This window comes from Bufo bufo, chromosome 6 (assembly GCF_905171765.1).
Source record: "Bufo bufo chromosome 6, aBufBuf1.1, whole genome shotgun sequence".
Lineage (NCBI taxonomy): Eukaryota > Metazoa > Chordata > Amphibia > Anura > Bufonidae > Bufo > Bufo bufo.
The window spans coordinates 398,455,742-398,468,483 of NC_053394.1; the positions used below are offsets into that span (position 1 = coordinate 398,455,742).

General features: G+C 48.8%; 2 protein-coding genes across 2 annotated transcripts in view; both read right to left on the reverse strand.

Annotated features, from left to right (window-relative positions):
* LOC121004458 (oocyte zinc finger protein XlCOF7.1-like) overlaps positions 1-5,556 on the reverse strand; it is a 42,125-nt gene extending 36,569 nt beyond the window's left edge. Inside the window, exon 1 of the mRNA XM_040436686.1 lies at positions 5,461-5,556. The gene's annotated coding sequence lies outside the window, so the exon portion shown is untranslated. The remainder of the gene's footprint in view (positions 1-5,460) is intronic.
* The window catches only part of LOC121004472 (oocyte zinc finger protein XlCOF22-like), a 1,539,666-nt gene that overhangs the window by 408,993 nt on the left and 1,117,931 nt on the right, over positions 1-12,742 (reverse strand). The window lies entirely within an intron of this gene.

Below are 12,742 nucleotides of genomic sequence, written 5' to 3' on the forward strand. Positions count from 1 at the left end.
CCAGCAATTAAACTGGGACTCCGATCGGAATTCTCCGCTGCCACCAATGATCGGGGGGAGGGGGGGGGGGGAGAGGGGAGGCTGCACACTGGCCACCAATGATATTAATACAATAGAGGGGGGGGGGGCGCACACTGGCTACCAATGATAATACAATAAAAGGGAGGGAGGGGGGTCCGGGGAGGCCACACACTGGCTACCAATGATAATACAATAAAGGGAGGGGGGAGGGGGGGGGGCCGCACACTGTCCACCAATGATATTCAAACTGGGGAGGGAGGGGGGTCTGCCCCCTGCTGCCTGGCAGCCCCTGATCTCTTACAGGGGGCTATGATACGCACAATTAACCCCTTCAGGTGCGGCACCTGAGGGGTTAATTGTGCGGATCACAGCCCCCTGTAAGAGATCGGGTGCTGCCAGGCAGCAGGGGGCAGTCATGTACACAGTTCGTAGTATATTCTAACTAGAAGCGTCCCCATCACTATGGGAACGCCTCTGTGTTAGAATATACTGTCGGATTTGAGTTTTCACGAAGTGAAAACTCAGCTCTGAAAAAGCTTTTATGCAGACGGATCTTCGGACACGGATCACGGACATGGATGCTAATCTTGTGTGCATCCGTGTTTTTTTCAGGGACCCATTGACTTGAATGGGTCCGTGAACCGTTGTCCATCAAAAAAATAGGACAGGTCATATTTTTTTGACGGACAGGATACACGGAGGCGGATGACAAACGGTGCATTTTCCGAGTTTTCAACGGACCCATTGAAAGTCAATGGGTTCGCAGAAAATCACGGAAAACGGAACGGCCACGGGTGCACACAACGGTCGTGTGCATGAGGCCTTAACCACAGAGCTTCACCCCCTAATGCAGCGGTTCTCAACCTAGGGGTCGCGACCCCTTTGGGGGTCGATCGGCCCTTTCCGGGGGGTCGCTTGAGGCTTCCTATTGTGGGTCCAGGCCTGTCGCTAACAGACAGGCAAAACAGGCAATTGCTTGGGGCCCCGAGCAGGTTGGGGCCCCGAGCTGGCCCGGGGCCAAGCAGAGGCGGTGCTTGTTTTGCGGCTGAGTAACTCAGAAGATCCAATGGTATATTCTAACCCCCAGGCGTTCCCATGGTGACGGGGACGCTTGCCTGGGGGTTAGAATATACCATCGGATCTGAGTTTTACGAGCTCAGTGAGATCGTAAAAACTCAAATCCGATGGTATATTCTAACCCCCAGGCGTTCCCATGGTGACAGGGACGCTTGCCTGGGGGTTAGAATATACAGGGCCACGCCGCTCACAGCAGTATATTTATAAACTAATCAGTAACTACTTTAACTTTAATCATTGCTCATTGCTGAGCTCTTTACTTGGATTATAATTTATTTGGATATGGGATATCTTACTTTGTCTTAGCTCCGGTAATAGCAGGCAGTGCGGGGGGCGGCGCTCACTCACTGATCCGCCCTCCCCTAAACAGTGCCATCCACAGATCTCCCCCCTAAACAGTGCCATCCACAGATCTCCCCCCTAAACAGTGCCATCCACAGATCCCCCCTAAACAGTGCCATCCACAGATCCATCATGGCACTGTTTAGGGGAGGGGGGATCTGTGGATGGCACTGTTTAGGGGGGATCTGTGGATGGCACTGTTTAGGGGGGATCTGTGGATGGCACTGTTTAGGGGGGAGATCTGTGGATGGCACTGTTTAGGGGGGAGATCTGTGGATGGCACTGTTTAGGGGGGAGATCTGTGGATGGCACTGTTTAGGGGGGAGATCTGTGGATGGCACTGTTTAGGGGGGAGATCTGTGGATGGCACTGTTTAGGGGGGAGATCTGTGGATGGCACTGTTTAGGGGAGGGGGGGGGATCTGTGGATGGCACTGTTTAGGGGGATCTGTGAATGGCACTGTTTAGGGGGGAGATCTGTGGATGGCACTGTTTAGGGGGATCTGTGGATGGCACTGTTTAGGGGGGAGATCTGTGGATGGCACTGTTTAGGGGAGGGGGGATCTGTGGATGGCACTGTTTAGGGGAGGGGGGGGGATCTGTGGATGGCACTGTTTAGGGGAGGGGGGATCTGTGGATGGCACTGTTTAGGGGGGAGATCTGTGGATGGCACTGTTTAGGGGAGGGGGATCTGTGGATGGCACTGTTTAGGGGAGGGGGATCTGTGGATGGCACTGTTTAGGGGAGGGGGATCTGTGGATGGCACTGTTGAGGGGGGGGATCTGTGGATGTCTTTGTGATTAATTACTCTGCTTTAATTATGTTCAATTTGTAGCAATAAAAATACATCCTGCATATCAGATATTTACATTACAATTCATAACAGTAGCAAAATTAGTTATGACGTAGCAAGGAAAAAAATGTAATGGTTGGGGGTCACCGCAACATGAGGAACTGTATTAAGGGGTCACGGCTTTAGAAAGGTTGAGAACCACTGCCCTAATGGGATGTAGCTAGATTATGTAATCCATGATGGTCACTGTGTATACCTTGTTTATCCGTTATTATTTTGGACCTTGGATCGGCCAATTCTCAGATCCACAATAAATCAGAATCCCAAGACAAACTATACAGACAATGCTACCTCTCCCGTACACACATTTATAACCAGGTCCTTGTTCATGCAGAGGTCCTCTAATAAACGAGACAATACCTGGTACAGATTTCAGACCGGTCTTCTTTGCTCAGTCTATCAGAGAAATGAACAACACTTTCCACAAACATTTCCACACCGGTTTCATTTCATCTGATAGAAATGGACAAGGTCTCAAATAAACAGTTAAGACAAATGACAAGGACACAGTTTAACTATTCAAAAACAAACATTGCCAAACAGCCTTCACTTCATCCAGAGGTGAGAAGAATTATATCAGACCCAATGGATACCAAATGATGAGAGACATATTCATATTCGGACTTCGCCCCCACAACAGAGCCACCCACGGCGCCCCCACAACAGAGCCACCCCGTTCGTATACAATAAAAAAAACTCCAGCACGAAATGGAACTTGTGAAATTCAAGTGGTATTTACTGAAAGGCGGATGTACAAATCGTGACTTTTCGGCCAACGAGGCCTTTTTCAAACTACAGCAAAACAATAAGATAAACAATACGATAAGTCTGATAGACGGAGCGGCTGTAGGGACAGGAGTATACATAACTACACTGCTCAAAAAAATAAAGGGAACACTTAAACAACACAATGTAACTCCAAGTCAATCACACTTCTGTGAAATCAAACTGTCCACTTAGGAAGCAACACTGAGTGACAATCAATTTCACATGCTGTTGTGCAAATGGGATAGACAACAGGTGGAAATTATAGGCAATTAGCAAGACACCGCGGTAGCATGAGACGGAGTCTACAACCCACACAAGTGGCTCAGGTAGTGCAGCTTATCCAGGATGGCACATCAATGCGAGCTGTGGCAAGAAGGTTTGCTGTGTCTGTCAGCGTAGTGTCCAGAGCATGGAGGCGCTACCAGGAGACAGGCCAGTACATCAGGAGACGTGGAGGAGGCTGTAGGAGGGCAACAACCCAGCAGCAGGACCGCTACCTCCGCCTTTGTGCAAGGAGGAACAGGAGGAGCACTGCCAGAGCCCTGCAAAATGACCTCCAGCAGGCCACAAATGTGCATGTGTCTGCTCAAACGGTCAGAAACAGACTCCATGAGGGTGATATGAGGGCCCGACGTCCACAGGTGGGGGTTGTGCTTACAGCCCGACACCATGCAGGACGTTTGGCATGTGCCAGAGAACACCAAGATTGGCAAATTCGCCACTGGCGCCCTGTGCTCTTCACAGATGAAAGCAGGTTCACACTGAGCACATGTGACAGACGTGACAGAGTCTTGAGACGCCGTGGAGAACGTTCTGCTGCCTGCAACATCCTCCAGCATGACCGGTTTGGCATTGGGTCAGTAATGGTGTGGGGTGGCATTTCTTTGGAGGGCCGCACAGCCCTCCATGTGCTCGCCAGAGGTAGCCTGACTGCCATTAGGTACCGAGATGAGATCCTCAGACCCCTTGTGAGACCATATGCTGGTGCGGTTGGCCCTAGGTTCCTCCTAATGCAAGACAATGCTAGACCTCATGTGGCTGGAGTGTGTCAGCAGTTCCTGCAAGACGAAGGCATTGATGCTATGGACTGGCCCGCCCGTTCCCCAGACCTCAATCCAATTGAGCACATCTGGGACATCATGTCTCGCTCTATCCACCAACGTCACGTTGCACCACAGACTGTCCAGAAGTTGGCAGATGCTTTAGTCCAGGTCTGGGAGGAGATCCCTCAGGAGACCGTCCGCCACCTCATCAGGAGCATGCACAGGCATTGTAGGGAGGTCATACAGGCACGTGGAGGCCACACACACACTACTGAGCCTCATTTTGACTTGTTTTAAGGACATTACATCAAAGTTGGGTCAGCCTGTAGTATGTTTTTCCACTTTAATTTTGAGTGTGACTTCAAATCCAGACCTCCATGGGTTGAAAAATTTGATTTCCATTTTTTTATTTTTGTGTGATTTTGTTGTCAGCACATTCAACTATGTAAAGAACAAAGTATTTCAGAAGAATATTTAATTAATTCAGATCTAGGATGTGTTATTTTTTTGTTCCCTTTATTTTTTTGAGCAGTGTATAATAGACGGTGATTCCCGGGGCTTTATTACTATATTTCTGCAGGGGATCTGTGTCTCAATATAGTCATGGTCAACTATAGTAGTCAAAAACTAATATAAAATACAACACAAAATAAAGTATAATATAAAGATACTATAAAGTAGGTGTCCCCAGCGGTAGTGGTCTATGCTGCAGGCTAAAGACTACATTAAAGCAATCTGTATAAAGGTATATAAAAGGTTAACCAGTAGTGTTGAGCGAACTTGTGTTTTATGTTCGGCGTCTAAAGTTCGGGTTCAGGTTATCGAAGAATCGCTATTGGATTCTAAATCCTGTAATGGTCCATGGTAGCGGAAACCATAACGCGATTCTTCAATAACCTGAACCCGAACTTTAGACGCCGAACATAAAACACAAGTTCGCTCAACACTATTAACCAGTAAAGGTGCGATGCACGATCCCTCATCCGCCGCCCTATACACAATTATACATATAAAATACAATGTTATAACTCCGGGAATTAATTTTTACTGTAAATAAACCTTGATACAGAACTCGAGTTCGGTTCCAAGTAATATCTTCGGCTCATCGGAGCCAATACATTCTAATACTATACGGAGCGCTCGCTCCATACAGCTAACAGACACCCGCCGGCCCCATTCACTGTAATACATGCTGAGAAGCGGCCGGGGCGAAAAACACTGCACACAGCAGGATTTGTCCGGACACTTCTCGGCATATTTGCCGGATCGCCGCTGGTCCCCATTATAGTGAATGGGGCCGGACAGCAAAGCTTGAATGCAGAGAGACATCTGTGGATCTGGTGAGGGTTTCACTTACCTGGGGTCGGACGTGTCCTCCTCCTCTGACAATCCTTCACCATGGAGCGTTCTGTGACTGCACTTCTTCCAGAGTCTACAGGAGTCAGGCTCCAGGCTGTGCTGTAGGAGGAAGGAAAGGACCTGTGATGATGTCATGACCATGTGATCATGTGTGGGAGGAGTCAGGCTCCAGGCTGTGCTGTAGGAGGAAGGAAAGGACCTATGATGATGTCATGACCATGTGATCATGTGTGGGAGGAGTCAGGCTGTGCTGTAGGAGAAAGGAAAGGACCTGTGATGATGTCATGACCATGTGACCAAACGTGGGCGGAGTCATTGTCCAGGCTGTGCTGTAGGAGGAAGGAAAGGACCTGTGATGATGTCATGACCATGTGACCAAATGTGGGAGGAGTCAGGCTCCAGGCTGTGCTGTAGGAGGACGTAAAGGACCTGTGATGATGTCATGACCATGTGATCACGTGTGGGAGGAGTCAGGCTCCAGGCTGTGCTGTAGAAGGAAGGAAAGGATCTGTGAAGATGTCATGACCATGTGATCATGTGTGGGAGGAGTCAGGCTCCAGGCTGTGCTGTAGGAGGAAGGAAAGGACCTGTGATGATGTCATGACCATGTGACCAAATGTGGGAGGAGTCAGGCTCCAGGCTGTGCTGTAGGAGGAAGTAAAGGACCTGTGATGATGTCATGACCATGTGATCATGTGAGGGAGGAGTCAGGCTTCAGGCTGTGCTGTAGGAGGACATAAAGGACCCGTGATGATGTCATGACCATGTGTGGGAGGAGTCATGGTCCAGGTTGTGTTTCAAGAGGAAGTAACCTCTGGTGATGTCATGACCATGTGATCATGTGTGGGAGGAGTCAGGCTCCAGGTGGTGTTCCAAGTGGAAGTAAAGGACCTGTGATGATGTCATGACCATGTGATTATGTGTGGGAGGAGTCATGGAGATCACATGACCAGGTTTATCTGCTCTGTGTATGCAGGGCTCTGCTGTGCTGTTTGGAATTCCAGGGTGTATGTAGCAGTGCTGTAGAGCTGTAATGTTTATGTAGCTAAGCTGTACGCGTGTAATGGCTGTGTAGTTGAGATGTATGTGTCTAATGTTTAAAGGTGTTGTCCGGATACAGAGCTGAACCCAGACCTGTCCCTGTGTTCACCCAGGCAGCCCCCCTGACATGAGCATCGGAGCATTTCATTCCCCAATGATCTCCCGTGCCTGTGCTGTATCGCGAAGGGCAAGGGCTCTTTGTTTATAATAACACTGGGAGGCGGAAGCTTCTGCCCAGATGTGTTCCAGTGACGGACAATTGTTCCGGACCCGGCGATTCCAAATATGTCTATTTTTATTTATTGTTCTACATTTTACATCATGTTTTTGTGTTGCAATTTTCATAGAGCCATATATTTTTATTTTTCTGGCCCTGATCTTGTGTGGGGGTCATATTTTGTGAGATGAGGTGTTGTTTTTATTGCTACCATTTTGAGGTACATGTGACTTTTTGATTGATTAACATTATGTTTTTTGGGAGGTCAGGTTACAAAAAAAATCTGTTTTGACGCAATGTTTAGTTTTTTTTTTTTTGCGGCGTTCACCTGATGGGGTAGATCATATGATATTATTATAGAGCCGGTCATTGTGGACTCGGTGATTCCAAATATGTCTATTTTATTTATTTATTTAACATTTTTTAAATGGATTTGGGAGGAATATTTTTTTATGTTTAACTTTTTTTTGTTTTAAAAAAACTTTTATTTAAAAAAAATAATTATTTTACACTTTGTGTTCTCCATAAGGTTATATAAGACCTCTGGGGGACATTTAACATCAAATACATTTTTTGAGATTTCTGACATAGTAGCCCCAGTTACAGGGGAAATACACCCCCCAGAGAGGCTGTGCAGCCGAATACAGCGCTGTACAGCCTCAGTGCAGGGCTGATCGAGGTCTGTGGAAGACCTGACAGCTCCTGCATTAAGTTGAGCGGACACCTGGATGTTGGGGTTCGACGGGTTCGGCAAGAGCTAGAGGACTGCAAATGGCATCAAAATGTGGTTAAGAGCATGGCGAGTGCTCTGCAAACAAAAGTGGATAGGGAAATGACTTCAAATAACATAAAATACGTAAAAATAAAAAATAATAATCTTAACCTCTTCAGGACACAGGGCGTACCGGTACGTCCTGTGTATTTCCGATTACCGCCGAGCGGCGAGCGGTGATCGGAAGCTGGTGCCTGCTCAAGTCATTGAGCAGGCACCTTGGCTAAATGCGTGGGGTGGGGGGGGGTCCCGTGCCCCCCCCCCCCTCCCCCATGTCGGCGATCGACGCAAACCGCAGGTCAATTCAGACCTGCGGTTTGCAGCTTTTTATTGTGCGGGCGGAGGCGGTGCCATCGTGTCCCCATGGGGCTGTAGGGGGGACCCGATGGCATGGAAGGCCTTCCGGTGAAGAGCCTGTGTGATCCAGCCCCCTGGATCTCACAGGCCGGAAGCTGTATGAGTAATACACACAGTATTACTCATACAGCCAATGCATTCCAATACAGAAGTATTGGAATGCATTGTAAAGGATTAGACCCCCAAAAGTTGAAGTCCCAAAATGGGACAAAAAATAAAGTGAAAAAAAAGTTGAAAAAATAAAGTGAAAAAAAAGTTGAAAAAATAAAGTCCCCCCCCCAAAATTAGTGATTTTTTTTTTTACCTGTCTACTATGTATAGCAGTGGTATATCACACCCAAAAATTGGTGAATTTCCCCCAAAAATGTAACAGACAAATTAGTGAAATGACATAAAATAAAATACGTACAAAAAAAAAACTTGATTTATGAGGTGGAGTTCCATATGGAGTAGGAGTTTGAGGAGGCTGCGGACGTAGCAGTGTAGGTGGAAGCAGCGGTGGAGGAGGACGAGGTAGCCAACACTTTTTTTTGGTTTAAAATATTTTTTTTTTAAATTAGGGTACACTCCAAAAGAGTGTGATACAAGAATGAGCAATTGCGCTGTAGTCTAACAATGGCTGGTTAAAGCCGGTATATATGTCTATTCTGCACAAGGTACGGACAAGTCTTATGGGATCCATGCCTGGTTCATTTTAATGAACGTGAGCTTGTCCACATTGGCTGTGGACAGGCGGCTGCGCTTGTCTGTGATAACGCCCCCTGCTGTGCTAAACACACGTTCAGACAATACACTGGCTGCAGGGCAGGCCAGCACCTCCAAGGTGTAAAGGGCAAGCTCAGGCCATGTGCCCAATTTGGAGACCCAGAAGTTGATGGGGGCAGACCCGTCATTCAGTACGTGTAGGCGTGTGCACACATACTGCTCCACCATGTTGCTGAAATTCTGTCTCCTGCTAAGACGTTCCATATCAGCTGATGGTGCCGGTTGTTGTGGTGTGCTGACAAAGCTTTTCCACATTTCGGCCATGCTATCCCTGCCTTCTGAGGTGCTGGCGGTGCCCCAGCTGCGTTGGCGACCTCTTCCTCGTCCTCTGCCTTCGCCTTGTGCTTCTACTGTGCCCCTGCTTCCAGGTGGGAATGCCATCAGCAGCGCGTCTACCAGCATGTGCTTGTACTCGCGCATCTTACGATCACGCTCAAGTGATGGAATTAAGGACGGTACGTTGTCCTAGTAGCGGGGATCCAGCAGCGTGGCCACCCAGTAATCAGCACAAGTTAGAATGTGGTCAACTCGGCGGTCGTTGCGGAGACACTGCAGCATGTAAATCGCTCATGTGTGCCAGGCTGCCCAGAGGCAACAAAAAGCTGTCCTCTGTGGGAGGTGTATCGTCTGTGTCCTCTGTATCCCCCCATCCATGCACCAGTGATGGCCATGAGCTGGTCTGGGTGCCACCCTGCTGTGAACATGGTTCCTCCTCCTCCTCATCCTCCACCTCGTCATCCTCCAGAACTGTGCCCTGGCTGAACAATTGTGTACCTGGCGTTTGTGGGTCCAGGAACCCACCCTCGGAGCCACTTGTGAGTGACTGGACGGAAACCCTACGAAATGATCCCTCTTCCTTCTGTGCCACATCCTCTTCCATCATCGCCAGCAGCGTTTTTTCAAGAAGGCATAGAAGTGGGATAGTAACGCTGAGAACGGCGTTATTGGCACTGGCCATGTTGGTGGAGTACTCGAAACAAAAGTGCAACAAGGAAAACAGGTCTCGCATGGAGGCTCAGTCATTGGTGGTGAAGTGGTGCTGTTCCGCAGAGCGACTCACCCGTGTGTGCTGCAGCTGAAACTCCACTATCGCCTGCTGCTGCTCGCACAGTCTGGCCAGCATGTGCAAGGTGGGCCGAAGTTACGCTGCAGCGCTGACAGGCGAGCAGCAGCAGTAGGGTGAGAACGCAGAAAGCGCGCACAGACGGCCCGCACTTTATGCTGCAGCTCTGACATATCGGGGTAATTTTTAAGGAATCTCTGCACCACCAAATTCAGCACATGCGCCAGGCAAGGGATGTGCGTCAAACCGGCTAGTCCCAGAGCTGCTACGAGATTTCACGCATTATTGCACACCACCAGGTCGGGCTTGAGGCTGACTGGCACAAACCACTCATCGGTCTGTTGTTCACAGCTCCTGCGCGGTGTGGGGTTTGTCCCCCAATCAGATAAGTTTTAAAACTGCCTGCTGTCGTTTAACCCTGGCTGTGCTGAAGTTAGTGGTGAAGGTGTTACGCTGGCCGGATGAGGAGCCGGTAGAGGATGAGGAGGAGGAAGCAACAGGAGGCAAACTGAAGCGCCCTGCAATCCTCGGTGGTGGCAGGACATGCAGCAAACTGCATTTACCCAGTGTGCTGTTATGGAGATATAACGTCCCTGACCGTGCTTACTGGTCCACGTATCCGCAGTCAGGTGCACCTTGCCACAAATGGTGTTGAGCAGTGCACACCCGATTTTGTCCTCCACTTGGTTGTGCGGGGAAGGGATGGCTCGCCTGGAAAAGTAGTAGTGGTGGCTGGGCACGACGTACTGTGGGACAGCCACCGCCATAAGGCCTTTAGATACTCTGTCTCCCCCAGAGGGAATGACAGCATTTTAAAGGCCAGTAATTTTGAAATGCTGGCATTTAGGGCCAGGGATCGTGAGTGGGTAGCGGGGGTACTTCCTCTTCCTCTCCAGTGTTTGGGAGATGGAGAGCTGAACGCTTCCGTGGGACATTGTGAAGATGCTTGGTGACCCAGATGGTGATGTTGCTGGCAGATCCTATGTTTGCGGGGTGGCAGGTGGCACTGTCATTCCAGAGGTTGATGAAGAGGCCGAGACTGCAGCAGAAGAGGAAGCAGGAGGAGCCAGAGACCTTTCTTGGTTTTTGATGTGTCTACTCCACTGCAGCTCGTGCTTTGCACTTAAATGCCTGGTCATGCAGGTTGTGCTCAGGTTGAGAATGTTTATGCCTCGCTTCAGGCTCTGATTGCACACAGTGCAAACCACTCGTGTCTTGTCGTCAGCACATTGTCTGAAGAACTGCCACGCCAGGGAACTCCTTGGTGCTGGCTTTGGTGTGCTCGGTCCCTTGCTGCGGTGGGCAGTAGCAGGCGTACTGTCTAGAGAACGGCCGCTCCGCTTTTGCACCCTGCTCCCTCTTCTGCTGTGCTGGTGGCTCTGTGCGACCACCGCCTCTTTCTCCGAACTACACAGGTCACTCGCATGACTTTGATTCCATGTGGGGTCGAGGACCTCATCGTCCTCCACATAATCTTCCAGTCTGCACCCCTGTCCTCCTTGTTGGTCTGCACACTTTCGAAAGCCCCAGCAGTTGGCACCTGTGTTTCGTCATCATCTGAGACGTGCTGCGATGGTCCTCCCATGTACTCATCTTGAAAGATAAGTGGTTGGGCATCGGTGCACTCAATCTCTTCCACTTCTGGGGCAGGGCTAGGTGGATGGCCCTGGGAAACTATGCTAACAGTCATCAAAAAGCAGAAGAGACTGCTGCATGACTTGGGACTCAGACTGCTTGGCTGATTTGCAAGGGGGTGAGGTGAAAGACTGATGGACATCGGCTGCAGGTGCCAACTCTGATCTTTCAGCAGGAGACTGGGTGGGAGACAATGTGAAGGAACTGGAGGCACTGTCAGCAACCCAATCTACTATCGCCTGTACTTGTTCAGGCCTCACTATTCATAAAGCAGCATTAGGCCCGACCAAATACCGATGCAGATTTTGTCGCCTACTCACACCTGAGGAAGGTGTTTCACTTGTGCGTGTAGCTGGCACAGATCGACCACGTCCTCTCCCTGCAACAGGAGCTCCACCAGCAGCACCACGACCTGGGCCACGTCCCTTATTTGACGCTCTCTTCATATTTCTAAAATTTTGGATCTTGCCCTAAATGGGTGTTTTATTAATAGCAGAATAGAACCACAATATGTAAAAGGGTGTATCTCACACGTACAGATGTAGACTAGGCCGCAATTAAAGATTTTTGCCTAAAAGGGGTGTTTTATTAATAGCAGAATAGAACCACAAGCGATTTTAAAAGATGGAGAAGTCCAGCTCAGGTCAGGTGTGAATACGTGGCTTCTTTATTGCAGCGGTATAAAATTCCACACAGCAAGGTGCAAACAAGTGACGCGTTTCAGACCTCTATAGCATCAGGGTCCTTCTTCATGACAAACACAAAATGTTGTGGGAGCACCCCCTGATAAATCCCTGTCTAATCACAGGCAAACACTAATGACCTGGGAGAGGGAGGTATCAGGGGGAGGTCCCACAAGGCCTCAGTTAAAAGTACAAAATACAAAGTATAGCTAGATGGTTAAAAAACATGGCAGGAAATAGCACGTTCATAAGCATTATCCCATATGTTTGTGTAGATACTTTCAATAGGAGTATAAATATAAGTATAAATATAACAAACATAACAGACAGAAAACTGTATCAAACTGAAAGGGACATGGCAATGTATGAGCATATAATGCAGAAAGTGAAAAACGTTACACATTAGCAGTTTTCTAATACTGTAATATAAGGTCATGACGTTTATTGAGACCTAATGGCTGGCGGGATCCCAATTGGAAAATCCAAAAGGCCTCAGTGTTCAGAAGTTTCCTTCTGTGGTCGCCCCCTCTAGGTGGTAGGAAAACCCTCTCTATACCCTGCACTTTTAAACCTGATGTGTCCCCAGCATGTAATATCGCAAAGTGAAGACTTGCGGCTGAGACGTTGCGGTTCTTATAATGCGGTATATCAGAGATGTGTTTCCGTATCCTGTTCTTCAGGGGGTTTATTGGGGTTGCACAATTAACCCCCTGGGTGTCGTGGAGCAGGTGAGAGCTGCCTCACACT